General features: G+C 41.9%; 1 long non-coding RNA gene across 1 annotated transcript; it reads left to right on the forward strand.

The window, feature by feature from the left end:
• Positions 1 to 318: 318 nt before the first annotated feature.
• On the forward strand, positions 319 to 2,386 carry LOC148686324 (uncharacterized). The gene is made up of 2 exons (XR_015949105.1): positions 319 to 656; positions 1,765 to 2,386. It is a non-coding gene; the product is annotated as an uncharacterized LOC148686324 (long non-coding RNA).
• Positions 2,387 to 13,638: the final 11,252 nt, after the last annotated feature.

Genomic DNA, 13,638 nt, shown 5'->3' on the forward strand with positions numbered 1-13,638 from the left:
TGGCACAACTGCATTTTGCATAAAAAGAAAAGGAACCATTAATTGCTTCCATATTGTGAAAACAATTAGGCTGGTGTTTGCAAACACAAGTCACAGAACACCCAGATCAATCAGCACAATGGCTCCAGAGATTTCCCTGGAGAGTTTTGAAGGGCAAAGAAACAACTTGCATTTAGGCTGATAAGTATCAAACACACAACCTGTTAGAAAAAGTTCCTGTTGCCAGGGTACCTCCCCAGTGCTAACAAAGAAGGTAAACTCTGTTGTAACATACAGTAATGTATTTTATATTGATAAATCTGCCATAGCACATGGTAAAAAAGGTCCAGTCACAGACGACTCTGGGGTTGCGGCGCTCATCTCGCGTCATTGGCTGAGGGAGCCGGTGTACAGCTTCCAGGTCATGTGGCCAGCATGACAAAGCTGCTTCTGGCGAACCAGAGCAGCACACGGAAATGCCATTTACCTTCCCACTGTAGCGGTACCTATTTATCTACTTGCACTTTGACGTGCTTTCGAACTGCTAGGTTGGCAGGAGCAGGGACCGAGCAACGGGAGCTCACCCTGTCGCGGGGATTCGAACCGCCGACCTTCTGATCGGCAAGCCCTAGGCTCTGTGGTTTAACCCACAGCACCACCCGTGTCCCTAGCACATGGTAGGTGACAGCAATTATACAATAAAACGTTACATCCAATGGGTTTAGTAGCTTAACTACTTAATCAGATGGGCTAGTCCTGTACCCCTAATTCAGCCACAGCCGCTGAAGTAGCATGAAATTTATTCTAATTTCCCCACTCTTAAATTCAGTTATCCAGATTCCCACATCATTGGAATTTTTGTTTGTGTTCAAAGCCGCTTGAAAATTAATCAGCATTTTAGTGCAAAATTATTTTTCTATGCAATCTTGCCCAGCGTATACATTTTTTTTGGCAAAGCAATTTCTCCTGATGTAAATAATTTTTTTTGCATTTTATATTAACTAAAACATGCATTTTAATGCATTTTTACCCCAATATAGGCATGTTTGTACATGTTAGTTACTTGGCTTCTATTGCAAAGTTCAGAGAAGTGTGAATTTCCATGACAGTGTTTCAGAAGGTGTGAGATTAGGTAGGTTCATATTTAAATGCAATCTGAATTGAATTTATCCCCCATTGCTAAGTCACTTCGTTGCCTCAAACAGAGGCGCCCAAGGTAGCTTACATAAAAGCTAGCAAATTTGCTTCAACATCTGTTGCTCCACAGGGTAGGACCCAAACCAGTGAGCTCAAATTACAAGAAAAGGGATTTGACTGAACATTAGGAAGAATTTCCTGATTGTATGAGCTCTTTGACAGCAGTACAGGCTGTCTTGCAAGGCGGTGGGCTCTCCTCCATGGGAGGAAGGGTTGTTGAACAGAGGCTGAGTGACCACCTACACCTTTCACGGAAAGCTCTAGTAGTGGATTCCTTGCATTAAGAACAAGATGGAATAAATGACCTAGAGGTCTCCTTCAGATTCTGGGATTCTAAAGGCCAAACTACACATTACACTTGATACGTAGAGTCAGTGCTTTTTTTCCTGGGGGATGCAGGGATACCCCCAAACATTTTGTGAATCTTCGTAATTTTGTCCATTTACTACGGTATATTTATTTTTCCCAATTTGAACTATAAAATGGTGATTTTCTTGAGTCAAAATGAGAGTTCCCCTAAACATTTTTAAAGAAAAAATCACTGTGTAAAGTTATGTCTTCAAGTTTTATATTTTTCTGTAATTGCAGATTGTCCATAATTTTGACTGTTTTCGGGATCACAGCGTCTGAAGAGTGGAGAAGATGTTTATCCCTTCCTGCCCTGCAATGCAACTACAGTGGCACCTCGACTTCCGAAAGTTTCGACTTCCGAAGTCCGCTAACCCGGAAGTATTTTTGCTGCGTGTGCGGTCTGCGCATGCGCAGAAGCAGCGCACACGGTCTGTGCATGCGCAAAGCGCAAAATCACGCTTTCCACATGTGCAAAATGGATGCTTTGACTTCTGAAGGTTTCAACTTCCGAAGAGTGCCACGGAACGGATCTCCTTCGGAAGTCGAGGTACCACTGTACAAGGATTAAGAAAACGACCCTACATGGCCTGGGTCTACTATACCTGAAGGAGTGTCTCCAGCCCCATCGTTCTGCCCGGACACTGAGGTCCAGGGCTGAGGGCCTTCTGGCAGTTCCCTCGCTGTGATAAGCCAAGTTACAGGGAACCAGGCAGAGGGCCTTCTTGGTAGTGGCACCTGCCCTGTCGAACGCCCTCCCATCAGATGTGAAAGAGAAAAACAACTACCAGACTTTTAGAAGACATCTGAAGGCAGCCCAGCCGGATGGGCGGGGTATAAATAATAAATTGTTGTTGTTGTTGTTGTTGTTGTTGTTGTTGTTGTTGTTGTTGTTGTTGTTGTTATTATTATTATTATTATCATTTCCATTAGCACCTCTGGGGATTTTTTCCTGATTGTTGTAGCTGTGCTGGAGGCACTGCAGTTTTTGATCTGGCTTGGAGGGAAGAATAAACCTCCCCTCCCTGTGCCTTGAGATCCTGATAACAATTGTTCCCTCTGCTCCTGTTATTAATTAAAATAAAACTGAAGCTATAGCTGCATGCTGGACGCTAATCATTATGTGTGGCTTGCACCTTAGTGTGCCTGGGACTGCACTCTCAGTTAAACTCATGCAATGCCTCTTGCTACCCATAAAGGTAAAGGGTAAAGGGTCCCCCTGACCATTAGGTCCAGTCACAGACGACTCTGGGGTTGCGGCGTTCATCTTGCATTATTGGCCGAGGGAGCCGGTGTACAGCTTCCAGGTCATGTGGCCAGCATGACAAAGCCGCTTCTGGCGAACCAGAGCAGCACACGGAAAGGCCGTTTACCTTCCCACCAGAGCGGTACCTATTTATCTACTTGCGCTTCATGTGCTTTCGAACTGCTAGGTTGGCAGGAGCTGGGACCGAACAACGGGAGCTCAGCCTGTTGTGGGGATTTGAACCTCCGACCTTCTGATCAGCAAGCCCGCCTAGGCTCTGTGGTTTAACCCACAGCACCACCTGCGTCCCTCTTGCTACCCATAGGTGGCAGCAAAGCGGGATAGATACCCCATAGAGTAGGCATGGCCAGACTTGGCTCTCCAGATGTTTTGGGACTACAACTCCCATCATCCCTGACCACTGGTCCTGTTAGCTAGGGATGGTGGGAGTTGTAGCCCCAAAACATCTGGAGGGCCAAGTTTGGCCATGCCTGCCATAGAGCATTTCCTTCCTCAAAAAGGTTGACCCTTGTGATTGCTGGCATTTTCATATACGAATTATAACAATGATAAACTGGGAATTAAAATAAGTCTGCAGTCCGAAGCATGGATACTTGAAAGTTAACACCATCAAAGTATTTAAGACTTACCTCAGATAGAGTTTGTTTTGGATGGGGGCACTACCATGAAATATACTAATGTTGCTCTTTCAGGAATATTTTGCTCCCACCTATGAAATACAATGTTCCCCTACTGCCCTGCTTCCCCATTCCCTCCTCTCACCCCCCCCCCGGCAGAAGCTGCCACTGCTTACTCCCTGGTGCAAAGTTGCACGGCAGAAGGCATTCTTTACATGCTACACCTATGAACCACATTTCCTGGGGTACTATAATGCTCTGAGGTGTTGGTGTTGACCTTTAAAGCCTTAAATGGCCTGGGTCCAGTATACCTGAAGGAGCGTCTCCACCCCCATCGTTCTGCCCGGACACTGAGGTCCAGCGCCGAGGGTCTTCTGGCGGTTCCCTCACTACGAGAAGCCAAGTTACAGGGAACCAGGCAGAGGGCCTTCTCGGTAGTGGCACCCACCCTGTGGAATGCCCTCCCACCAGAGGTCAAAGAGAACAACAACTACCAGACCTTTAGAAGGCATCTCAAGGCAGCCCTGTTTAGGGAAGCTTTTAATGTTTGATTTCTGTATTTTAATGTTTTGTTGGAAGCCACCCAGAGTGGCTGGGGGAACCCAGCCAGATGGGCGGGGTATAAATAATAAATTATTATTATTATTATTATTATTATTATTATTATTATTATTATTATTATTAGGACCTGGTAAAGTTCCCCCTGTGCACAAATAGCCTCACATGTGAGAGGGGTTTTCTTTCTCTCCCAACCAATGCCACTTAATGTACTCAAAGCTTGTTCTGCTTTTTGGGAACGTGATTTCATTTGCCCTTGCACTCCATCAAAATGTAATAGAAATAAAAAGGCCATATAACACCCATTAAAGTATATTAAAACAGATTGTGTGTGTTTGCCTAGGATACATCTTGTGCCTGTTTTTGTAACTGTCAGCCGACTTTGGACAGCGAGCCGATGCACTCTGCTTAGCAGAACACTCCAGATAAGGGAGTCTCAATCCTGCGCACCATGATCATTTGTTTTTGATGAACATTTTCTACACTCCTGACATGGAAGCTGCTGTAAATCACTCTCCAGGGAGTTTTTCTCCACATGGTGAGTTTTTCAGGTGCAATGCTTGCCCAGCTACTTTAGAAGTCAAATAAAATGATGGAATGGCATTAACAAAGTTGGTCAATGTGGGTGGTCAGCTGGCATATACAATGGTTTGTTGTTGTTGTTGTTGGTTTTATTTTATTTTATAAAAACCCACTATGGTCTTTCTTTCTTTTACGCTGTTATGTAAACAGTGGGAAGGCACAAATCAGGAGAAAAAAAGACCGTAGGAAGTGTACTCTATAGTTAGGTCATTTGAGCTAACAAAAATCAGGCAGGCAGGAAGGGCAAAGACAAAATACAGTTGAATGAATTAGTTTATTTAAAAGGCAGGCACTGTTCCAACACCCATTAATATAAAAATGGATGTGTTCTCTCTCAATTACTAGTTCTCTTTCCATTGCTAGTGGCAAGGAATGGACAGTTCTCATTTCTTAGGTGGAATCTACACAGATATAAAAACCATTTTGAAAATGCTTGAAAATATACATTGAATTTTCCATAAGGTTCACCATTGTCATCTAGTGTCACATTTTATATTGCACTGTACCTTGAAGTCGAACGGAATCCGTTCCGGAAGTCTGTTTGACTTCCAAAATGTTTGGAAACCAAAGCGCAGTTTCTGATTGGCTGCAGGAAGCCGTGGACGTTAGGCTCCCAAAATTAGTTCGCAAACCGAAACAGTCACTTCCGGGTTTGCAACGTTTGGGAGCCAAAACGTTCAGGAACTACAGTAAGTTGTTCGACTTCCAAGGTGTATTTGCAGCTGTATAGCTGAGTCCCATTCTACACCTTTCAGTTTGCATTTTTTTTAAAAAAGGTCTGTATTAAAATTCTTACAGAATTTCATTTGCATTTCACATAATATATGCATTTTTGCAAGCAATTTCCCTATTATAGGGAAATTATAGTATATCATTTCACAAATACAAGTATTTTAATGCACAGTTCCCCCCTAATATACACTTTTATGGTAGGCATTTTTTGGCTGGAGAACAGAATCACAATAGTCAGAGAAGTTTGAATTTTAAAGATGAATTTTAAAGAACAAGTGTGCTTTGGTTTGTGTATCCGTTCAGAAAGTATGAATTAAGTAGGCTCACATTAAATGTACCAATTTTCCATCCCACATCCCTATTGGTGCCATCTTTTGATTCAAGAGAGAAACAAAAATATAGCCAATGAAAAAGAACATTCAGCAAATACTTTCCCCCAACACAATATAAAACACAACAGGTAGCTTTTTTACTTCACTCTTTGATATACAGTACTGTAAGATACATATGCTCTACTACTGTGTTTTGCTGTTGCTAAGCTGGGGGTATAAATCCATTAACTATTTCAAGTATTCTCATGCAATCCCCTTAAGGAGCTCACATCTGCAATTAAAGGAGACAGTTCCTGTTCTGAATTAGATGTATGTTTATATGAGTGTACAGCTCGATTTCATGCATATTTACTTGGAATGAAATCCTACTGAATTCAATGGGACTCGCTTCCAATAAAGTGAGCAAAACAAAAACTGGTAAAGAAGTGGCTAGAATGCTGGGTTTCTGTATGAGAAAGCAAGATGCAAAATCCTGCTCATTTGAGGTTCACGTGGGCAAGATTGCCTCTCAGTCTAAATGACCCTCTGATGAAACAATGCTGCTCTGACCTCTTTTTGGGAAGGATGGGACACAGATGCAGCACATAAAACCAAGAGTGCTATGCCATTAACATCAGGGAAACTGCTTCTAAAGCTGAATTTAGCAACCTAATATGAAGCAGCGTTATGTGCTTTCTAAGGCTGCTATTTTAAATGGTACCTGCTATGGAGAAAGTGCCATTCAATTTAGTGGGACTTTCTTCTGAGTAAAAAGGCATTGAAAAACAAGGTTGGTCCGATATATAAACAATAATATGTTCAGGCCCTTTGTTTTTGAAAGTGGATACCCAGTCTGCACTTAAAAGGTATTGAAGAATTTTGGGTGGCAGTATTGGGGAAAGGTATTAGCAAATTAAACCATTTAATCCCAGTCTCTACAACTCTCTGCCATCCAGGAGGCTCAAGTTTCTTCTGATGTGATCACAAGATTGAACCACAAGGCTGGGGAAGGGGGAGTGTGTGGATTGGATTTCAGGAACAGGGCAAAGCTTTCTCTGAAGCCAATGCTCCCTTTCCCACATCTTGAAAACCAGAAGGAATACGCCTTTCTCATCACCAATTTTATTCTATGGGCCTTTCTAAATACAGTACCTTTTGTGCAATATATGTGCAATTGTTACTCATTTGATGGAAGACAGGACATGTCTCCCACCAAAGCTGTGCTTCTGTGACAGGGATGCCTTTTTTTTTTTTTGAGGAAAGCATCCATTGCTGTGACCAGGCTCTCACCAGGCTCTGAAGAGGAGAAATAAAGTTGTGTGTCATCTGCATGTTGTTGACGACAACACAGACCAAACCCCTCTATGACTTTGCTCAGCAATTTCATGTAGATGCTGAACATCATCGGAATAAAATAGAAACTTGCGCTATTGGTTTGAGCAGAAACTCCCCAGTACCATCTTCTGGAAAGAGCTGTCCAGCTGAACTGCCACAAGGCAGACCACAGCCAACTGGATCTGGCCAGTCACTACTGACTGAATGTAGGTTGGTTGCCATAGGAAACCACTTCTAGGGGCCATGGTCCCTTCACCTCCCCAATAAAATATTTGAGCCCCCCGCACCAAGTTGATGGGCATTGCCATTCAAATGGTGTGTGCACGCTGTGTCATGTGATCAATTACGCGGGGTGGGGCTTACCTGCTGCCCCCCCGTATTTTATTCATGTTGGCAGCCCCGCATTCTGCCAACCCCTGCATTCATTTCAGGACATTGTGAGCAGCATACCAGCGTTTTTGCACAGTAACTTTATATTTTCCTTAGTGGCAACAGATGATTTGGGAATAAAGTTCCCTGGAAAGAGCTGAATAAAGTAAAAAGATTGAGAAAACTACATGTAACCACATACTTTAATTAAGGCAGTTCTTTGGCGCCTATTGCCGGTCTTCTCCTGGACCTGGGCATGATAATCACACTCTTTGGGCGCACTGCCTTCCTATATCATGCCAAAAGAAGAAGGCAGTGAAAACATGCTATACAACTCCTCAGCACAGCTGTTCTGATCATGATCCACTGGCCTGTTGGGGTTTGTTTGCTATCTTGTTTCTGAGATGCTACTACAAGGGTTCCAGATGTTGAATGCATCCAGGGCACTGGAGCATTTAGAATTACCCACCTCTTCTTTTCATGGAAACTGAAGAAACATGGCAATATGTGCTTCCTGGGGGTTTGTTCACTGTGTGTGTGTGTGTTGTTTGTGTGTGTACAACAAGCCCACAATTTACACATATTTAAATTGTGCACATTCAGCTTTATGAGCTTGGCAGTTTTTTTAAAAAAAGAGGGCAGGCATCCGGGGGGGGGGAAAGACTTTAGCAATCCCACCTGCCACTGAACCCAATGTATTTTGAGTATACATAATTTTGGCTTTAGGTGCAATCTTTGGTACATAAACCTCATGTAAATTGCAGGTGTTCATATGTGTGTGTGTGTGTGTGTGTGTGTGTGTGTGTGTGTGTGTGTGTAACAAAAAAATTGGATTTGCAGAGTAATTGCTACATGGAGAAACTGGTTGCCAACTTTTGATTTGACAAAAATAAATAAAATACTGCCCCTCCAGGCAGAACCAAAGGGCTGCAACTGGAGGAGGCAAAACACTTAGGATGCTGGACTGGGTGGGGCAGGGGTTTTGCCCTGACCCATCAGGAACTTCCTGGGTCAACAGCAGAGTGAGGCAAAACCTGGAGTTTTCTAGCTCTTCAAACTGCAATGATGGTGTGGTGGGCCAATAAAATCCTGTCTTACCGGTGTGGATAATGTGATAATAGCTTTCTAAATAATATTTTGTAATAAAGGAATTGCCACCTACTTGCAAACTATGAGCACAAGAAGTAAAATATGTTAAGTGGAGGACTTACTAAAACTAATAATGGAGAATTGACCATGGGAGTGCATTGTTTCCTTCTAACTGGACACTGTGTGAAAACAAGGGTAATTTGCTGACTTGTACATTGGTTCTTAAAGACTCTCTCTAAATGGTATGGTATTGCCCTTTCAAATTGCAATTATTGAAAAGCAATAAACTCCTGCTTCTATCCCAGGCTTCCTCAACCTTGGACCTCCAGATGTTTTGAAACTACAGTTCCCATCATCCCTGACCACTGGTCCTGTTAGCTAGGGATCATGGGAGTTGTAGGCCCAAAACACCTGGAGGGCCGAGGTTGAGGAAGCCTGTTCTATCCTATTACCATTATTAATTTATTTTACTGAGGATGGATGGCGTGGGGTGGGGAATTTAGCTAATGTATTTCAATGAAGGGCAACACCTTTCTGTTTAGCTATGTGGAGACCATAGCAAAGAACTACTGCGTGGGCAACCATGCTTTTTGGTATTATTAACTTAATGACCATGTGGGTATCCAGTTCATTCCCATCCATTTAAAGCATACAGTATAGCTTTCCCCAGAGAACCATGTGAACTGTAGTTTGTTAAGAATGCTTGGAATTGTAGCTCTGTGAGGAGGAAACTACAGTTTCCAGGATTTTGGGGAGAAGCTATATGCTTTAAATGTACGGTGTAGGTGTGATGTCGTTCCTTATTTCACACTCACTACTACTACTACTACTAATTGCCTCAGCCACTCTGGGTGGCTTCCAACACATAATCAACACTATTTGAATTAATTAAATGCATGTTTGGAAGTGTAAGACTTATGTCTGAATTTTTTTTTCTTACCAAAAAAAGGTTGGTATAGCTTAGCACTGAAAGATGTAACTCTGAATGCTATCACAAATGAAATGAAAAAAAGAAGAAGAAAAAGTGGAGCGCTGACTTCAAGTAAACTGATATAATATAAAAGACTTTTAAACAGCATGGGAAATGTAAGAGCTTAAATGTCCTTTAAAAATGTAATGAAAAATAATTAGGAATCTAATTAGTAGCTTAAACTGAATGAAATTGGTAGAACCATCATGAGGGGATTGAGTACTTCTAGGGATTTTACTCATGTATTTGGAGCACAAAGCCCCTTTATTTGAAAAGGAAAGCAGTTAATCATGCCATGATGCAAAATGGTGACGTGCGCATGGGAAGCCTGATTATGGAGTCTGAGAACGTGAGGCAGAAACCTGGAATAACACAGAGAAGCAAGAGGTATACTGGGAAGACCAGAGAGCAAATGAATGAGAAGAAATGAACATGGATAAAAGATGCCCACTGTCCCTTGGTAACTAATGTTTGGATTGAGCTAGTCTGCAAAAACATGTTGTGCTTGTTTTTATACAGAGCTATGGACATTAATTTTTTTTTATTGTACAGTGGTACCTCGGTTTATGAACACAATTGGTTCCGGAAGTCTGTTCATAAACTGAAGCGTTCATAAACTGAAGCGAACTTTCCCATTGAAAGTAATGGAAAGTGGATTAATCCGTTCCAGACAGGTCTGCGGAGTACTCAAGCTGAAGCGTACTTAACCCGAAGCATGGGTGTAATTGGATCCGGAAGTCTGTTCATAAACTGAAGCGTTCATAAACTGAAGCGAACTTTCCCATTGAAAGTAATGGGAAGTGAATTAATCCTTTCCAGATGGGTCCGCGGCGTTCGTAAACCGAAAATTCATAAACCGAGGTGTTCATAAATCGAGGTTCCACTGTATTCCCATTTCAAATTCATTACTAAGAGGTGGGAGAAAAATCCCCAGTGGTTTATGGGGTGAGGTAAGAGGTGTTATTGAGGGAAAGCTTTAGGGTTGGGGAGGGCATGGGTGTAGCAGTGGGGAGGAATAGCTCAGTTCCCCCATACGCTGTACACTAGCAACTGTACAGCGAAAGGGTACTCCTAGAGAATGTGCTTGGTTCCTCCTCTTTGAAGTAAATCTTAGAGCTTCTTGCTAATAAAACAAACAGTGTGTTCCTAGCACATTGTCAGATAGCCAAAGAACAAAGTGCTACAAATAAAAAACATAAGTGTATGCTTGAAACACACTCCTTCAGTACCGAGGGAAGGGAAATGGCAAGTATCTCCAAGAAGCTTTTCTTCTCATATTCTGTGGCATCTTTTCCCTTGACTTTGTATTTAGTAACAAGTTCCTGCTGAATAAATCAGTCCGTTCTAGAGCAAGAACTCTATATACACACTGTAATGAAGAGCAATTATGGTATGCCACAGAATGAGCAAAGTTGTACAAAGTGGCTCAATATATTTATTTCAAGCCATGGTGGAAAGACATGTAATGCAGCAACTTTGCTGAAGCTGATCAAGTCTGGAGCTGGTCAATGATTGGCTATGAGATAGCTTAAGAGCTCCGTGTATGTCTCCTTCAGTTCCACTGTAAAAGAAAGATGGGATATAACTGTATAAATGTAATGCATAAAAGGTAGATGTGATCTTTCACATTTTTGTAAAATCTGGAATGTACTGCAGACTCTCTTGTTCCCTTACACCCATATACCTCTCTACCTTTCTTGGTTTTCTGACATATGAATCGGATAAACTATAGTTAGTGCTACTGGGATTGTCTCCAAACAATAGTTCACAAACCTGTTTCAATGACCCTATTTGGAGGCAGTCTCGTTAGCTTGATCAGTTTGCCCGATTTGGATATCATGGCAAATTTTGGTCAAACCATGAAAAGAACAGGAGAATCAGCAGGCAAAAGCAGAGGAAAGGAATGAGACATGATATTTTGTGATGTGCTGCCAATCATCGTTCAGATGATTATCAGTGTGACATCTTAAAAGAGACAATACTAATAGCATACGTAAGCCAGCTGTCCCATAAAACCATTTTATACAGACAAACCATGATATAAACCAAGCCCACGTCACTTCTGAATATTGCTTTCTATGCTCATTCCCCCCCCCCCAAAAAAACCATTTATGGCTCTTTGCTTCTCATGTTCACAGTTTACCAGATGAATCCTTGATTTGGTCCAGTTTCTCATTAATTCATAATATTTCTAGACCATCTTTCAACAAAAGTACAGTACTCTCAAAGCAGGTAACACAGAACAACTAGATTCTGGGCTAAGCACACAGGATTAATAAAGCATGGTTGCTAATCATGCGCAAGCTTTCCATAGTACTCTTAAAATGGGAAGTGGACATGAATGTCCACCCAGAGTGGTGGGGGAGACCCGGCCAGATGGGCGGGGTATAAGTAATACATTATTATTAATTATTATTATATAATGTCCCTTTGCAATTTGCCATGGTCCTACAGTAGTTGGGTCATTCATATCTTTCTCAGCATACTGAGAGCCAAAGTGTAAAAACAGACGAGAGAAGCAGCAACAAGGACCAAATCAGGGGGGCAATAAGTTTCTCCAAGACCATATTTCTTGAGATACTGGAGTCTAATCCTGGGAAAGATCTAGCAATCCCACAGGAAAGATCACTTTCATATTGTTTAATGACAGTGATGGTAACCTCTGACCTTGATGAAAGACAGTGCTTTTGACCTTCCGTTTGTTAAATAATACCAGCCACTTACTTTCTGATTTTTATCAGTGTTTGGTAATTGGGGGTCAGGACAAAGCCAGCAGAGAACACTTACCACCGAACTTTATTGAACATAGAAGAATTTGTATTAAGCAACAGATTTCGTTTTTTTAAATAAAAAAGCTCAGCCACGATGGGTGGGAAGTGGAGACTGAGTAGCTTGTAAAATCAGTTATGGAATAATGAGCTTTCAACTCTGACATCTGCTTTGAATCCGGTTTGTGCTCAACAGTGGAAAATTCATTAACACCCGAGATTGATTAGTTGACCTTGCTCATATAATCTGGGGTTCTAGGCCAGTTCAAACTGGATAGGTGTTCATGCAATAAAATTTACAGTCACCATTTATTCTAACTGGCACCCTCAGAGGCTGACACACCAAAGGTTCTTGTGGCAAGGCAGAGGGCGTAGGAAAGCAACACATGGTTGCGTTTTGCAAAGCCATTTCCTGGGGTGAGTCTCTTGGATAAACTTCAACATGAACCTTGCACTGCTCATGCCTCTCTCAGTAGCTTCATTTCACTGGCCCTCAAAATCCCTTCCAGCTCTGTGCCTCTGTGCCTCCTCTGTGTGCTTCTGTAGAAATCAGCTACAAGGAAATAAAGGCCTGCAAGCCTTTTCAATGAAATCAGAATAGTAAGGCTAATAGGTAAATAAAAATACTAATAAATAATCTTTTTTTAAAATAAAGGAAGTCTGGTCTGACTGCACTGGCTTTCAATCAGTTTCTGGGACCAATTCAAGGTACCATACTGGATTTGACCTATAAAACATTAAAACAGCCAAGGACCACAACCACTCAAGGACCACCTCTCCCCATATGAACCAACTCGGACCCTCTGCTCATCATGTGAGGCTTCTTCCTGTGCCTTCACAAGAGGTTTGGAGGGTGGCAACATTAGAATGGGCCCTTTTTTGCAGTAGGTCCCTACTTGTAGATTGCTCTCCCCAGGCAGACTTGCCTGGTGTCATCATTATATATCTTTAGGCACTGACTAGGCAAAAGCTTTCCTCTATAACCAGGTCTTTGTTCTTTAACTATCTGTGGTCTTTTAGAGGTGGGTGAGTTGTTTTTAATGTATTTCTCTTTCTTCTTGGGTTTATTTGTCTGTTGGTTGGTTTGTTGGTTGTAAATTGCTTTGGGTTGCCTTAGGCAAGATGAAGCTACTAATACTAATACTAATAATTTAGGTAAGCAACTTCTGTAGTGTGGTGTAGTGGTTAAAGTGTCAGGCTAAGATTTGGCATGCTAGGGCTCACTTGGCCATGAAGCTCACTTGGTGACCATGGGTGAGCCACTGACTCTCAACCTATCCTTAAAAGGTTGTTGTGGGGATTATATGAGGAGGGGGAGAACCACGTATGCCACCTTGAGCTAATTGGAGAAAAGGTAGGATATGAATAAAACAAACAAACAAATAAATAAATCATGTACATTTTAGACAATGTGCATTTAGCTATTAAGTTACACATATTTTGCACAGCCATACAAAACAGAGTTCAGTCATATCACCATTTTTTCAAATACAGTATTTTGGTTTAAACAAAATTT

The sequence above is a fragment of the Zootoca vivipara genome, chromosome 3 (assembly GCF_965207765.1).
Source record: "Zootoca vivipara chromosome 3, rZooViv2.hap1.1, whole genome shotgun sequence".
Taxonomy (NCBI): Eukaryota; Metazoa; Chordata; class Lepidosauria; order Squamata; family Lacertidae; genus Zootoca; species Zootoca vivipara.